Source organism: Cricetulus griseus (assembly GCF_003668045.3).
Source record: "Cricetulus griseus strain 17A/GY chromosome 1 unlocalized genomic scaffold, alternate assembly CriGri-PICRH-1.0 chr1_1, whole genome shotgun sequence".
Taxonomy (NCBI): Eukaryota; Metazoa; Chordata; class Mammalia; order Rodentia; family Cricetidae; genus Cricetulus; species Cricetulus griseus.
The window spans coordinates 247,004,328-247,022,368 of record NW_023276807.1 but is presented as its reverse complement, the minus strand read 5'-3'; the positions used below and the strand labels follow the sequence as shown (position 1 = coordinate 247,022,368).

The 18,041-nt window shown below is 35.0% G+C and overlaps 1 pseudogene; it reads right to left on the bottom strand.

Annotated features, from left to right (window-relative positions):
• Nucleotides 1-3,575: 3,575 nt before the first annotated feature.
• Nucleotides 3,576-3,872, bottom strand: LOC100762327 (annotated as a pseudogene).
• Between the last annotated feature and the right edge of the window lie 14,169 nt (nt 3,873-18,041).

Genomic DNA, 18,041 nt, shown 5'->3' with positions numbered 1-18,041 from the left:
CAGCTCAAATGATGTAAAATAAATATAGGAAAAAAATTCCAAGTCTCTGGCAGCTTATGTGGTAGGTAATGTAGAATCAAGCCAAATGATTTTGATCAAGATAAATAACTCAGTCAGGAATTTGTACTTTTGATTCACATTTCCACCTAAGATTAGAGCCAATGTACCCTTAAATCATATGCTCAGATATTTTTGTTACATGGATTTTCCATTTAATTGGAGAATAAACCATTATTAATATAGACACCATTACTTCCAGTGTAGATGTTTAAATATTGGAACTTTGCTACTGGTATGAGTATGAATACTAACCTTCACAAGTACTCAATGCTCACATTGCTTGTTTTATAAAGATAGCTGTTTAATTTTCTTTATATCATGAATACAACTTTAACAGTTTAGAAAATGTGAGAAATAATTATTTAAATTTTTGAGAAAGTCACTTAATAGAGTTTCACTAAGTGCTCTCAAAAATATATTTTAAACTGTATTAACTTTGGTTTCAGTAATATTTCTTACTGATGATTACATCTGCATGTCTAGTAGTAAACTCATGCATAAATGGCTTATATAAGCAGCTCTTTTATATCTTTGTTCAGATTTCAAAGGTACTGTGTTTACCAAAGAACCTTTTCAATTACAAATTTCACTTAGTAAATATGAATATATAATATTATATCTTTTATTAAAATTGTTGTGGAATGATTTTTATGATCAAATTTTCTTTGGGTGGCAAGAAACTCATAGCATAGCCAAGGACACTCTTAACTTTCTAATTTCTTATTATAAGTTACACATACAATAAATGTAGGTGCAAAAAAGATATAATGTGAAAATAGGATAAATTTCCAATTCCTCTAATTTATAAAATGCTATGCATTTTCAAAATATAAGACTTTTACAATTCAGGAATGAAACTTTTTTCTGCAACATATGGAGATCATAGGTTGAAAACCAAAACCAAATATTTGCAGAGTTGTGGAGCCCAGCACTAATGAATATATAATATATACAAACTGTCCCACAGCTATGGCTCAAGGAACAACACAATTCGGGTGGAAAGTTTGTAAGAGTTGGTGTATTATGGAATATTTCTTTACACAATGTGAATATATGTCACTGTGATTTGTTTAATGAAGAAGCTGACTCACCAATAACTGAACATGATAAAGTTTGGCAGAAGATCCAAACTGAACATGTTGGAAGGAAGAAGAACTGAGCTGGAGAGTCACCAACAGATGCTGAGAGAAGCAAGATAGGCATGCTGTGCTGAGAAAAGCTACCAAACCATGTGGCAAAGCACAGGTAAGTTTATATGGGGGAAATTTGAATGTAAGAGTTAGATAATAACAAGCTGCATCTACTGGCCAAGAATGTACAATTAATATTAAGACTCTGTGTGGTTATTCAAGAGTGGCTGCCATTGTAGGAAAACTCTGACTACAGTGGATCAAGAACTTTGTGTCCCCAAACCACATGTCCCCAAACAGCACCCATGAAGTATCACCATCATGACCAACCAAATTTAAAGAAAGGAAGGAAGACAAGAATGGCATTGGCAAAATACACAGAGATCAGGCCCTGAGACTTCAACCCTACACAATAAACTATAGTTAAATGAGTAAAGCTGATAGCAGAAGAGGTGGTCTTCAATAGAGAAGAGTACTGTGGGCCAATTGGTTATTCCTGGAAACATATATACAAGGAACATGGACTCAAAATGTTATATTTGGGAAAAGTACATGTATATATAAATACATACATGTATACAATAAATTAATGTAAAAGAGGTGACATATTTGAGAGACAGCAGCAAGCTGTATATGAGAGAGTTTGGAAGTGTTATAATGAAAAGGCATTCTCAAGAAAGAACTGACATATTTTTTAATAAAATTGTTTTAATGCATGTCATTTTTAAATTTTCTTTAAAATATGATTATTAGGTATATAAACAAACAAATGAAAAGAAGGGCAACAGTTTCCTATAATAACTAAGAAAACATAAGCTTGAAAACAATTGTAATATTTAGCAGTTTTCAAATTATGTACCATATGAATTTGTATATATTATTAATTTTTTCTTTGTATTCTTTAAAGAACCTGTCTTTTGGCTGGGGAGTGGTGGTGATGCCTTTAGTCCCAGCCATCATGGTGCAGAGCCAGGAGAATCTCTATGAATTTGAGGCCAGTGTGGTCTCCAGAGCAGGTGTCAGCGTAGGCTCCAAAGCTACACAGAGAAACCCTGTCTCAAAAAAAAACAAAAGGAAAAAAAAAAGGATCTGTCATTTTCTGTTTATAGCATCGATTTACTTGTAATTTCTAATTCAAACAACTTCAAAATAAGGAGAATAAATTGTGCTTCCTTCTGCTTTATATTCATCCTCATCCCATATCACAACCTCAGTGATTTTTCAGGTAGGATGTCAGAAACCATGCAATTATTTCAATGCTATCATTAACCTCTATATGTAAGTTGGAACCTAACACTCCTGCCAATTACTCTTTCCTGGATATTTGCAGATGAATGATGATGTCTATGTCAAAGACAAAAGAAGTAGCCAGAGCTGGCTCACATCAGTTTAACAATACCTCTAAGTTCATGAGGCATCAAAGCTCAGGATAATAAACACACGAACACTCAGTGGGGTGTGTTAAAATAGGAAAACTCAATTTTGGAAATGCACTGCTGTTTTTTTTCCCATCACAAGTTGATCTCACAGAGCTTTTATTTCAGTGACCAAAAGAATGTAGTTAATGGAATTTATGACTAATATCAGGCAAGCAACTCTACCTGAAACTGTTGTTCTTGACTGGCCTAAATTGTTATACTTCTTTAGGCACATCTGTGAATGTTTTGTAGCCTGATAGACAGAGTAAGTTAACTTCTTCCCATGGCAGTCTGGTAGTAAGAATTATGTTCATGAGCTAGATTCCTTTGCAAATAACTAAAGCCCTCTGGATTCTCAAGCTGACCATTGTACCTTGAGACCATTTTTTCAATTCAAGACTTAAGTAAATCACAGTATAGGGAAGACAATCTAAAAGGCTGGATAGTATAACACCCATAGAATGTTTCTCAGCTCTGATAGTCAAACTTGAAAGATAGGAAAGCTCATGGTTAAACAGTGTCAGGTTAGCCAGGTTATTTCCCCACTGCTATTTTTCTGACACAATGATCTCCCTAGAAAACCAGAAAAGAATCCATACAAAGAGATTTACCCTATGTGGTCTCACTATCAAATTATAAAAAGCACTTCCACTATCAAAATTATATAAAGGAGTTAAGGGACCTTGAGAAAGCATAGTCCCATATACAGTAATATGCATCTCTTAATTTCATTTATCTGTCAATTATTTTCACATGATTATTTTTAAAAACACAACCAAATACACATGACTCTCAAATCTATTACATAAAAATTGATCTTTGTAGATTCTCAGATAACAAGTTGTCCCAAGATGATAAAGAAAATTGGGAGCCAACCTACCCCCGATCCCCACAGCGATTTCTTCAACCATCGCATCAACAGCTCTTCAGTGCTTGAACTACTTTTCCAAAGAGGTATTGCAAGAGATCAGTTAGAAAGACTTTCTAAAAAGACTGGTTTGGACTTCTGGGTCTGTTCCAGTCAATTTAAGATGAATTGGCTTGTATCAATGAAGCGCTCAACACAGTTCACAAAACAGGCCTGAGCCCGACTGTCCAAATTTGGCCCAGGCTAATCCAAGCACTTCTCCCAGCAAAGTTCCGTCATCTGGTGCACCAGCTGCTAGAAGCACTGCTTCTGCGTCTCCACCTCGATGGAATGCTGCAACTACGGGTCTAAGGCGTGCAAACCCGCACGCAAAGAGGACGAGGAGGAGGAATCCATTCCAGCGCGACCACTCAGGCCGTAGCCCTGCATTCTTTTTTTTTTTTTTCCCTAAAAATAGTTCTCTGAGAGTTTCATATATGCTTAGGTCAAAGCACTGCCTTTCTCCTTATATTGAAATATCTATACTACTTCCCTATTCACCCAAGTATTTGGGCTTTTCATTTTTTCAAAGCTATCATGATGCCTATTTTTTCTTGATCTTCTGATCTTCATTGTCGCATATTTAACTGAGACTATACCCTTCCAGCAAAATATCTCTCCTTCTTCCAGAAGCTATTAATTGCCAATGGCTGCATGTCTATGGTTGAGATTTGGTGTTCTGGAAATTTCATCCCAGGTTAACTTTTGCAGGGCCTGAATGTGCTACATACTTCAGTGGAGGAGAAAACTGGTCACCAGTCATAAGCATTTGTGAATCCTGTGAACTACAAGAATGTCTTAATTTTGTTTTAGAGAATGAAAAGCAATCTAATCTTTAGCTAAGAGGAGATATATTTCATTCTGAAGTACACAAGGAACAATGTCTTTTCCTAAATCTTCCATTTACATCCAGTCAATATCTTCCTCCTAGTTGTCTCCAATTTCTAGAGAACTTTTGAATTAATAATTGCTTTTTATCTTTGCCATCAATATCAGAAGTCTGACCACCTCACACTATCTCATTGGCATTATGAAAAAAATTCTTATCAATCTCCTTTTATCTGTTTTTTTATTTTAAAATAATTCCCAATAATTCATGCCTCTTTAGCTGTGTAAAAGGTGATGGAAACTACAAGGATAGAATCTTTGCATCATAAGTTAGAAAATAAACAGGGAAGTAATTGCTTTCCTCCACCAATCCTCAATTCTTGACTAAGTAAAAAATCTGCATCAGTGTTCAGTTATATCAGTCTCAATCTTGATTATATTGCATTTATTCTTCTCCTGAATCTTATTAAAAAGCTAATTCAAGAATCTTATCAATATTTCTATTTTATATTCCTTTTATTTACTAACAAATAGTTCAGCAGAAGAGATTCTCTTTGTTCCTATTGCAAAGTGCTACATTAAAATACATTAGATTTTCATCTTTTATTTCAAAGCCCTTAGATACATTTTAACTTATTAATAGTACTCACTCAGTTTCAACCTGGTGACTTTAAATTCACAAGTCTTTGTGTCTTCTAGCTCTACACTTAAGACTTTTCTGTCAAGAATAACATTCAAGTCTACATTGGTTTCAACTTTCACATAGTCCTACTTCACGTACCCGTGAGAACATTCTATTTCTACTTTCCTTTGTTTATTCATTTCCCTCAATGGGAAGTGTGGAAAGTTTGTTGTGTTTTTACGTTTCCTTAGGGATTAATTACAATTATGTTACAACAAAGAAAGTTTGTATCACTGATCCCCCATCTCTTGAAATCATGTAGTATGTATAGTTTATTGATTCATTGTTATTCACAATTTATAACATTTAAGCAACAGTATATGTTCACTAATTTTATCAGCAATAGACTATTTTGAAGAACATTACATGCATAATTATATTTAAATATAGTCACTTTAATGCTTACAGTTAATTCTAATTAAAACCACAGTCTAATAAATTGCTCTTTCATTTTCATGAAGATTTTTTTTTAAGGTCATTCTCTTCTGCTTCATCTGTGTTGGGATGTTGAGATCCTGCTGGTACAGAGTCCCTAGACTCTGGTGGTGTCATATTGGTTTTCTGATGTTGAATTTGTTTTCATAATGTCTTCTTCCAGTGGGTACAGGAGGAGTCTCTTCCTCTCCTTGTGGCTACAGATCCAAGCTTCCCTTCTGGTGGGTGCAAGCAGGTACAATACTCTGATGGCTCTCCTCTTCCCATGGGTGTAGGATTCAGGTGACTACTAGTAGGACATGGAAAGTGGGCTAGAAACAGACTCGCGCTTACCTCATCCCATGAGCAGAGAAAGGGACTAGGATACAGGCAGTCTCTGAGTGGGCTGGACCACCAGGATGGAATCCTCACTGCCAGAATAGCTAGGAAACAAGGAGGACCCAAAGAGAGACACACATGGTCCCCTGGAGAAGGGGGAAGGGACAAGATTTCCTAAGCTAATTGGTGGCCTGGGGGAAGGGGAGAGGGAGTTAGGAGAAAGAGAAGGGGAGAAGAAGAGGGGAGAGGATGACATGAGAGAGCAGGAAGATAGAGTCAAGGGAAGAATAGAGGAGAGCAAGAAAGGAGATACCATAATAGATAGAGCCATTATACATTTAAAGATAAATCTGGCAATAGGGAAAGGTCCAGAGATCTACAAGGTTGTCCTCAACTAACAAACCTAGCAGTAGTCAAGAGGATACCTTAAATGCCCTTCTCCAATATTAAGATTGATGACTGCCTTATATGCCATCCTAGAGCCTTCATCCTTTAGCTGATAGAAGCATAGTAGGCAAATGATTTGGAAACAGCTAACCTATGTGGATTGGATAGCTTTAGATGTTTGCCATGTTGACATGCCTATAATCAACTGGAACAGTGTTAAAATATTAATTAACTTGTTAACAATAACTGTTATTGTTATGTTCAAAGCTACAAAACTTAATCAGTGAATAAATTTTAAAATATCAGACCTTTGAAAGAATAATAATATGTTTTAGTGATTAAAAAAAAAACATGCTTTTGGTTCTATCTCTATAGCAATAAACAATTGGCCAAGGTTATGGCAATAGGGGACTTAAGAGTGCTTAGATCTAAAGAGAATATTTAAATCACAGACACTTCACCTTATGTTCCAGTATCATTGCTGAAAATGGCACTGAAATACTCTAAGAGCAAAAAGATGTGTTGGATGAATACAAGGAAACAGTATCTTTTGGATAAAGCCAGCCACCTTACAGCAGTTTCAATAACATGCACAATATCTCTGCAAACTCAAGTTAGAATCTCATCATGAAGGGAGGAGGTTGATAGCTAGCCTCATTCTAAACTGTGGAGGTATTGGTAATAGTTTGCTCAGGAAGTTGTCTCCTGGACCAATTCGTTCAAGGGTGTTTCCTACTTTCTCTTCTAATAAGTTCAGTGTTGCTGGATTTATGTTGAGGTCGGATGAACACTGATAGTTTCCCTAAGAGTATAGACTCTAGTCAGTCTAATATGTAGAAGATGACACATCCAAGAATATTTGAACAGAACAAATTGGTCATGGAAGAAAGAAAAACAGGACACAGTTGACTGAGTAGGGAAGAGTGGTTGATCTTGGAAGAATTGGGGGTTATAGGCAAAACATGAATAAAACCCTCAAAGAATTAAAAAGAGGGGAATAATATAATCATCATGTAATATTGATATAGTTTGTTGAGAAAATATGTTACAAGATGTGCATTTCATTCATGGGTTTACAAGTACCATAGTGGGTATGATATTCCTTTCTTGGGATAATGACTTTCATGTACAATCAGTCCTCATCAGGTGACTTTGTGGCTTCATATACTCATTAAAATTTGTTTACATTGGATATCATTTGTCACACTTATCCAGACAGTATGGATTATATACCTGCTAAGAACAAAACATATCTCATACATCAGGTATACATTTTTCTTTTGAGGTCAACTAAGATTCTTGTTTATGCTTTTATAGTGTAAAAAGTACTGTTTGCATGATCTACTTTGTGCTATGTTGCTTCTATTTTTGTCTGTTGGTCATTATCTTTGTTCTGTTCTCTTCAGCTGTTTTGGTCTATTCTGTTTGAGCCTGTGTGGTTTTCTTTCCCTGCACATAGCATGTTTTATCATGATTCCATAAGTTATGCTGCATTTTTATTTATTATTCCAAACTTACAGGGGATCTATGATGTTCTTCACAGAGAAAATTCTAGCTTTAGATAATATTCCTTCAGGCATGAAGGAATGCTGTTGGTAGTGTTTTAATGTTGTAGAATCAACAATGTGTAATAAACAAGGTATTTGAAATAGAAACAAAGATAAAGGAAGATTATTCATTAATTGGCTTATGCCAATCCTGTAACCAGAAGCTCCCAGAAATCTAATCCTTCATTTTCCCTAAAGATGTGATTTGCCATTGGTTAATTTGGATTTTTATTGGCTTTATAAAACATGATGGCTATAAGAAGAATTGACTATAGTTAGTTTGTGGTAAGTATTTTATAATCAACAAAGGATACAGGGAATTAATTTCCTAATGACGTGTCTCGGGAATTTGGATGACAGGATGTATAACCAACTTACAGTTTTCTTTAGTGGACTGGGAAAGAATCAAAACATGTTTATGTAATTGGCATATGAAAAACATGTTCAAGATATAATTATGCAGAATGCAGAATAATTTTAAAAAGCCAGCAAAATCATTAGAAATGAAAAACTTGTAATTTAGTAGGGATAAGGGATCTATCACTTTACATTTATATATATATATATAAGTATTACAGATAAAGAAATATCTAAGTTTTTTCTTTATGAGGAGTGACTTGAACACATCACTTAATCACTGCTGGAAAGACATGATGAGGAATGTATTTAAATTATATTTTACAACTTCTAATAAAATTAAAATAATGAAGGACATATCTTATGAATGTGTCTTATCTTTACAGGACTAGCTGTACGCCCAGAGGAATTGACAGTGTTCTAAGTCAATATTCTTTTTAAAGTTCATACCAAATGAACAGTATTTAATTAGCTCTATTTCTATCAGAATGCATATATTTCTGATACTAGCAATTCACTTTCCTGCTATCTAACTTTTGGATTTTCTCATCTCATTTCAACTCACTATAACTGGCAAGTTTATCACATACATGTAATCAATGTCACTTTGTAGAGAGCTATTTGCATAGGCTCGTGAATATGCTCTCTCTCTCTCTCTCTCTTTCTCTCTCTCTGATACACAGACACACACACACACACACACACACACACACACACACACACACACAGACCCCTGATGTACAAAAACACTGTGTTTTTAATCAATATTTTCATATAAGTATGCATTTTAATTTATATACAATGTAGTTATAAAAGTAAAAAATCATTTTTGAATGTTTCTGTATCTTAATGCCATTTTAGCTGAATATTAAGTTATGGATTAGCTGGTCAGAATTATATATGCTATTGTGCCATCTATATTGCCTTTAGATACTACATTCTATAAAGAAGTTCATAGCTGAGTATTTGATTGGGCGACAACATGTAAAATGAAAAGGACTGTTTGCACTAGTAGTCGAAATCTTGCAAGTTTGTTCAAATGTTAATGATCACAAAGTCTTTGATATTGCATTTTATTACACTATCAATATAATTCATGTTTCGCTTCAAAGTTAGTCCAACCCTGAAAATATTCCACTTGCCCTCCCACTCCCAGGCCTCCTGTTGGACTATTTTAAACTTCTAAGTCCCTTTAACAAAGTCAAAACTTTAAAGCAGTCTGACCAGCTCTGAGGTCATGCTGAGAGTAGAGAAGGAATACATCACTTGCTTTAAAATTCAGCCTCTTGAGGAGGATGCTTGGGAATGTTTAAAAGAAACCTCAGCTCCTCTATTCTCAGACTAACACATTTCATTTCAGAGAAGTCCAGTCATTTCATGAAAGAGAGGAATCCTTTGGTGCACTTTGGGCATGCTCTCTCAACAGCTGGAGCGCTTATGGCTTTGAACTACAGATTATGTCTACCTCCAGAGAGCTTGAGTAACTCTTGTCATGAAATCTTCCTTCAGAAAGTAAGATTCCTTAAGGATTCATGGTCAGAATTAAAACATATGGCAATATTCATGAAATACAGGCATAAATATTATTAAGAAATGTTTCAAAATTCAATTTTATTCCTGATGAATTCATGTTGTAATATCACAATGCTTCTTTATAGAGTGAATTAGTTGTTCTCTCTATATTTTATAATTTATATGTGTTTATTTTTACCTTTTGTTTTCAGAATCAAATTTCAACCTAGAGCCTCATACATGGTGATGCCAATCATACTAGACAAGCATTACTCTAGTGAGTTGTATTCCAGGTCTCCTCTGAATTTTTTATCTTGACAAAGAATCTCAGTAAGTTGCTGATGATGTCTTCTTTGAATCAGGACTTTTACTTGCTTTCCTTCAGCCTCAGCATGCTTAGAAGCTGGAATAATGTCCTGCATCCAATTTGATTTCAAATAGGACCCTTGCATATAGACCCAGAACTTGTAATTTGCAATACGTATGATAAATATTATATATATAGTATATATATACATATATATAATTTCAGGAAATGCAATATATATATGTATATATATATATATAATTATGTATAATCGAAGATCATTATTTTTCTCATACAATACATACTGACCACAGTTTTTCCTCCATTTATCAGCCCCCAATTCCCTTCTCTCCCAGATCTACTTCCCCTGCATTTCCCTTCAGAAAAGCAGAGGCCTCCAAAAAACAAGCAAACATGACAAAACACACAAAGCAAAATCTCTATATCTAGGCTGGACAAGACACCCAATAGGAAGGAAAGAGACCCAGAGGCAGGAAGGAAAAGAGTGCGAGACATACCTATACACACTATTAGGAGTCCCACTAAAGCACCAAGCTAGATGCCATAACATATATACATAGGACCTGCCTCAGACCCTTGCAAGTCCCATGCTTGTCACATCAGTTTCTGTGAGCCTATGAGTGTCCTGCTTAGTTGATCCTGGGCACAAGGTTTTCCTTGTTTCCTTCTTCCTCTCTGACTCCTACAGTTTTTCCTTCCCATTTTTCGATGGGTGTCCTAGCTTCAAGGTGAGGACCAGATGGATCCCTCCAATTTAAAGTCCAGATGATTTTCAGCTGTGAGTCTCTGCACTTGTTCCTATCTTGTATTGAGGGAAGCCTCACTGATGACACCTGGACAAGGCATTTATCTATGTATATAGCAGAATGTCATTAAGAAATATTTCTTTTCTTCCATCAGCTACTGGATGAACTCTCTAGGATGGCAATTAAAACAGTCATCAATCTCATTATATCAGAAGGGCAACAAAGGAGGCCTCTCCACTACTGCTGAGATTCTTTGTTGAGATCATCTTTATGGATCTCTGAACATTTCCCTAGAGTCAGATTTCTCTTTAAACCTATACTGGCTCCCTCTACTAAGATATGTCTTTTCTTGCTCTCCTCTATTCCTCCCCTGATTCAGTCTTCCTGATCCCACTTGTTCTTCTGCCCCCTTCTCTTTTTCCTACCTCCCTCGCCTCTCCTCCTATGCTCCCAATTTGCTCAAATTTTTTTTCCAGATGTGTTTTGTTCTACCTTAGACCTCTGGGCTATCAAGTCTGTGGTTCCTTCCCATTTAGGCAGTGTAGGGCATGGGTCTCAAGTTAAAACACACAGGAGTTGGCTGTTGCATTAAATCTTTCTGCTAAAAGCTGCCTGAGCTCCACTGCTCATTATCATTTATAACTAACCCCATTTAAATGAAAACAAACATTTATAAACAATATTTGGGAATATGGGCGCCATTCTTTGTATACTGCTTCCTGTTGATTGGGGACGATGTTCATATACCATAGGGATCATGATAAAACATAGAAACCTGACCAAGTCCTTGTTTTGGTAGTCTGTAAGGCTGTATGGTCTCAGCTTTAGGGGGTCTTGTTTGATCAAACCATATTAGTCTGGAAGTAATCAACAGCTTCTGATTTTATGTGGAAATACAAGTAAAACCTTTATTTCTAAGTAGCCTGTCCTTAGACTTAAATTTTGAAGTCAAAGCATTTTTAAAATGTATAAGTTGGATTAATTTAGCCGCCTTTATAATCAAATGATTTTAGCAGCAATAAGTCTTTTCTTTGCAATCAAACAATTTAAAGACAACAATATGGCATATAGTATCCAGATTCTCTGTGTATTTTCCATCTTTATGTGGCTTTTTTATTACTTTATTTTTACTTTCTTTTGTTTCTCTTTCCCTGAGACAGGGTTTCTCTGTGGAAATCTGTCTGCCTCTGCTTCCTTCTCTCACAAGCCTACATATATTTTTAAACACAGTGTAAACCTTTAGAGGTTTTTCTTCATCTGGATCTGTCTTTATCATCTCAGAAGTTTGGAGTCTAAACACCAGAAGTGCCGGGACAGTGCGAGCATATGGAAGCTGCTCTCATGCCACTCAGCGACCTGACAGGGCAAGCTGTGGTGGCAGGTTTACCTCTTTCTCTGGGAACCTTGGGGCATGGAGTCATCCCACTCCTGACACCATTCTGTTATGATAAATCTTTCTGCCAAAAGCTGCCTGAGCCCCACTGCCACCTGTGAGCTTGACGCCAGCCGCCTGCCTGAGTTAGGCCCAAATGAATACATAGAAACTTGTATTAGGTACAATGCTGCTTGGCCAATGACTAGGACTTCTCATCTGCTAGCTCAGTCTTAACTATCATAAATCTATACATTTTATAAGATGTATCTTATCGGACGCCTTATTGGCATCCCTCCTTGCCGGTGGATCACATTGTTCCGCTGGAGGAGGCAAACGGGAAAGAGGGCCCTTCCTGTTTCTCCTTGGCTTAAATATGAGTCTCCTTGCTATGTCACTTCCTGCCTGGATCATCACTTCTCTACTACATTTCCCATAATCCTCTATGCTTCCTAGTCCTGTCTAACTTGCTGTTTTATTGGCCAAACAGAACTTTATTTAACAATCAATAAAATACACATACACAGAAGTACATTCCTCATCAGTTGGCCACTCCCACAAGCTCTAATCAACCCATTGCTGAAACACATCTTGCAGGATCACAGGTTAAAGGTTTGGTGCCTGGGTTGGGGAGCAGGTTTCCCTTTTGGTATCATGCAGAGTACCTTCTCATAACAAAGTGACTTAATTTATTCAGTGTCAAAGCATGTTTGCTTTATAAATGATTGCAAAATATTGAAATAATTAGAAATTTCTATTGTTTCAGGAAAATGCCCAATAAAACTGATGACACAAGTAGTTAATCATCAGGAAATATTTTTGAGGAAAAAATCAAGTAGCAGAGGTGATGGGAGAAATCTCTAAGTAATTAATACAGACTCATTAACAGCACATTCTTTTGAATAATGTTGCTATTTTCATGTCAGAACATTCACTTGCTGATGAAAGGAAACAATTCCAAGCCATTCATAAATGGAAAGAGCCATGTAAATTTCATACTTTATTATGTGGGCTTCTGTAAATCAATAATGTAAAATGTATTAGCCTCAGAACAAAATAGCTTCTTCAGGTAAATTACCATCCCATATACACTCAATGGTCATTCTCATTGTTCAGTAACATTGAAGTATTTTGTTGAGATTTATAATTTATTAAATACAATGTAATGTGTTCTACTAACACTTAAGGTATTAAGATTAATTAAAATTCTCATACCAAATACTTTTACATGTACTATCTTGATATGTAAATATAGAATAAATTGATTGGGTAGAAACTTTGTTTTTCTTGCTTTGGATAGAAATTTTATCATAAATATGCACCAAATATTTGGATAAATGTTCTGTTTTTCTACTATATTATATAATTTTCTAATATAATATATATAAGAATATTTTGTAACAATGCATTATATGGCTATATATATATATATATATATATAACCATTTATTATTAAATCATAAGAATACTGAACAAAAGTATATAATTCATGCATTTTATGAATTTTGCATGTATACAAGGATCAAGGGTTTGCATATTAACATTATAACCCTTTCAGCAAGTTGGTATGATTATTTATTAGACAGATATAATTTAATGCTTTATAAGAGATTAAAAAGCCACATATTATGCACATTATTTTAATAAAATTCAAACTCATAAAAGGTGTTAATATTTCTTCTTTTTTCAATTTACTGAGGTTATAAAATAATGTAAGTCAAACAATTACACTGAAAATAGTAAGTTGATAGAAAAAATGTACAAGATGAGAAAAAAGAAAACAAGGAAAACATAAGCAAGTACAGGTTTGAACTATGTTTTCCAGTTATTTAACAGACTAAATAAATTTTAAGGTCATAAAATAAAACAACAAACAAAGCATTCAACATCTACAGAGGTGAATACAAAGTGACTTCAATTGATCTTGTCAGAAGTCAGAAATTGACCTTGTGGCAATTGAAACTCTTCTTTGTGTCTAGACAAAGAAAAGTAGTTCTCAAAATGCTGAGAGAAGGTTACAATAGAAATAGTATGGCAATATGAGCTATAATCACTACCCATCACCATTTCATGCATGTCACATAGCTGTCTTTTTATTTCCAAACCATTCCAAACATTGCTAAATGAATTTTAAGATTCATTTTAGCTATTATAACCATACATTCACATTATCCTTAAAATAAATATAATAAAATCTCAACAGAGACATGCTTTTGGGATAATTACAAATACTAACATTAACATGTTTATCCAGGTGATATTTCTTTTTCAGTGATTCAATCATCAAAACACCTCAAAGTCACTGAGAGTTCTTGTTGTAATATGTTTCTGAGAAAATAATATTATTTATTCCACAATTTCCTTGCAGAATAAGCCTCTGTGTTGAGGATAAGGTACAGATAGTAATGAATACATTTTTTGGCTTAGGAGGGATGAAGACAGGGTATGGGTTAGCAAATTACAAGGGGTTGAAACCCAGATTTTTGTTCATTTTGAACACAATTACAAATTCTGCAAGTTCAATTTTTACAATTTAAGCAAGTTCAGAAACTCCCATGTGTTTCCAAGAAATAAATTCAGTGATAGTCTCTAATTCTACAGAGTTATAGTTTGGTACATTTTTGTTTATTCCCATGATGGAAAGAGAAAAAAAAAAAAACAACTCTAAATTGTGAACAGCTATAGACCTGTGTGTGTGTGTGTGTGTGTGTGTGTGTGTGTGTGTGTGTGTGTGTTATGATTCATGTAAAGAAAAATCAAAGGTTCATCTATTCGTTGTTACTTAACTGATGTGGAGACTGAGCACTTGTATAAGCATCCAAGACGATAAGGTAGCATTTTTGATGATACTTAAAATGTTTAGCCTTTCTGACATTTCTAAGAGATATAAGCTGACATCAAATTACTATTTTTCTGGCTTTTACATTATTTTCTTGCTCTCACCTGCAACAATCCTTGAGCCTTTGCTGCTACAAGTGTCTTGTAGATGTGTCACTTACAACTGAACTCCAAAATTCTGTATTTTTTTCCATTGTTTTACCTTAAAGATTCCTATCTGTTGTAAGAGAAGTTTCTTTGAAGAGGGATGAAAACTACACTTCTCTTTGGGTTTAAAGATTGATATTTAGAATGTAGTTAGGAATAAATAGGGGAGAAGGAGGAAAGAGGTTAAAATAATCTGTTTATTCTAAACAGGAATCTACAATTTTTTTTTCATTTCAGCAATGTAGTAGAAGTTGAAATCCTATCACAGGACATTCTATACAGAAACCTTTAGTATGCTTTCTCTTTTTGTTGCAAAACCTGGGCATTCATATCTTTCTTATTGGAATGTTACTGTATTAATATCAGTATAAGTTTATAATGTAACTCTTACTTGTATTTTTTTTCAATAGCTACAACACTATTGTTCATTGATGAATTTTCTAAATGACAAAGAAAATCAGGTAGGATCGGGAATTTTCAAACAAATGGAAATGTTATCCTTTCCATTGATCTGATTATCTACCTTCAACATAACAGTTCTTGTTTTGTTTTCTAGTCTTAGTTTTAATAAAATTATTATTTTTAATGGTCTTATTTAATTGCGGAATGCTATTTGTTCTTTAGCATGCTAGCATATTTTTATTTCTCCACAGTCCTGCATTTTGAGGTATCTTTCTTAATAATATGATTTTATGGACTCAGAACCACGCGGTAAATCCATGTAATGGAGTAACATGGCCAAATGTGAAATTACTGGAGATTCTGGACCTTCATATATACTATACCCACCTACTCTGAACGACTGATACTATGAATGTATTTTATTAGTCAAACACTTTAAATTGTATTCATTTTTAATTGAGATTATATAGAAGAGGTAATGCATTATTGAGGTCAATCCTAATTTGGACGAGTTGTTCATTTACTTAAATTTGGAATTAAAAAAAAAAAAACATATCCTCATGTTTCTTATTCTCAGTGAGAATTATACCTCCTCACAATACTAATTATACTTTTTCAGAGACAGAGTCCTCTAATGCTCTGCAAACCACAGGACAATCGATAGAAAACCACACTGAGTGTCTCCCTGGCTATTTGCCAGTCCCAGAGAGGGAAGAAGAGTAAGTGATATGAAAGTATCAGATTCCTCTGCTCTGAAACATGAGAAGCTCTCCTTAAACTATCATTGGAAAAGACTCAGACATCTCATGATCTAACTTTGTAATGTACCTTCTCCTGAGACATTAGGGAAATTTACCAAACAAACATTTGAGAAAAGAGATTTAATGATAAATAAAAAAGTTAACCCAGAAATACGAGTTCTGGTGTGGTTAATGGAACTTTTAATTCGGAATGTAACTGTGAATAATTTTAATGCAAGATAAAACCATGATTATAATTTTGTGTGAGGGAATTTGGGCAAAACACAAGTTGAATAAAAATTGTGAATATTTCTTGAGAAGTCAGGGAGGCACGCTGAGAATAGGAGACATGATTGTCACTTCACAATTATTCACCAACAGCAAAAATAGGCAAGACGTGTAAGTTCCCTGGGTGTTCAAACTAATGGTTATGTGACTCCTCTGATCCAGGCAAGAGAGCAGCATAACAGGCCAGCAATCAAAACTGATTCCATCTTTACATTTACTGACTTAAAAATTTTCCCCAAATCTTCGAAGTAACAGAGGTGTCTCTCATTTTATTTAGTAAAGCTGATAGCCAAACCATGACATTTTTAGGTTTAGGAAGCACAAAGAAAACAGCTCTGGTTTTCTTAAAAGTTGAAGTGTGCTTGTTTATTAAAATATTTTCATTGTGTTATTTGTGTTGTGTATAATTGTGTACATGTTTCTTTTGTGTGGTGTTTTTATTACTTATTTCTTACTATGCACCTTGCTGGCAGAGAACAGAAGACCATTACAAACTTTTCACTTTAATGTTTCAATTTAAGTTTCTCATGGAACTTGGAGTACAGTGATATAACTTGACTAACAAGAAAATTGTAGGGAACGTGTGTGTGTGTGAGTGTGTGTGTGTGTGTGTGTGTGTGTGTGTGTGTGTGTGTGTGTGTGTGTGTGTGTGTGTGTGTGTGTGTGTGTGTGTGTGTGTGTGTGTGTGTGTGTGTGTGTGTGTGTGTGTGTGTGAGTGTGTGTGTGTGTGTGTGTGTGTGTGTGTGTGTGTGTGTGTGTGTGTGTGTGTGTGTGTGTGTGTGTGTGTGTGTGTGTGTGTGTGTGTGTGTGTGTGTGAGTGTGTGTGTGTGTGTGTGTGTGTGTGTGTGTGTGTGTGTGTGTGTGTGTGTGTGTGTGTGTGTGTGTGTGTGTGTGTGTGTGTGTGTGTGTGTGTGTGTGTGTGTGTGTGTGTGTGTGCAGTGTGTGTGTGTGTGTGTGTGTGTGTGTGTGTGTGTGTGTGTGTGTGTGTGTGTGTGTGTGTGTGTGTTTCTTCTCAGCACTGGGATTACAGTGTATGCTGCTGTATCCACACTTTAGAGCAGTGCTAGGAATCCAACCTCTCATGCTCATGCTTGCACAGAAAGCACTGTACTTGAATCCAACAGCCCAAACCAAAATTTTCTACATACTGGTTATTGACAGCCTATTGCTATAAATTTCTGCTACAAATGATTATTAACATGTGGATAATATGACTTTTGTGTTTATGTAAAACTAAAAAAAAAGAAAACAAGAAAGGGAGGAAAGAAATCACAATGCAAAGTAAAATTAAGAATCTTTGAGGAGTTCAAGAAGATTTCACCTACAACTGCCTCCTTAAGCCAACAACAGCCAAGTATTTATTATTTACTTGCTACCCTTTTTGTCTAATGGCATGCAGGAGTAGAAAGACTGGTCATATGGAAACCTATTTTGCTGTTTGCTATTTAAATATCATTTGGGATATTGCAGAAAAGAAAGCAATAATGAAAGCAGGCCATACTTATACACAAATGTATGCAATGATTAGTCAATATTTCTCATATTTACTAAGACATTGGTTCTCTGTGGCATCTCTTGATAAGAAATGTTTTTATTGAT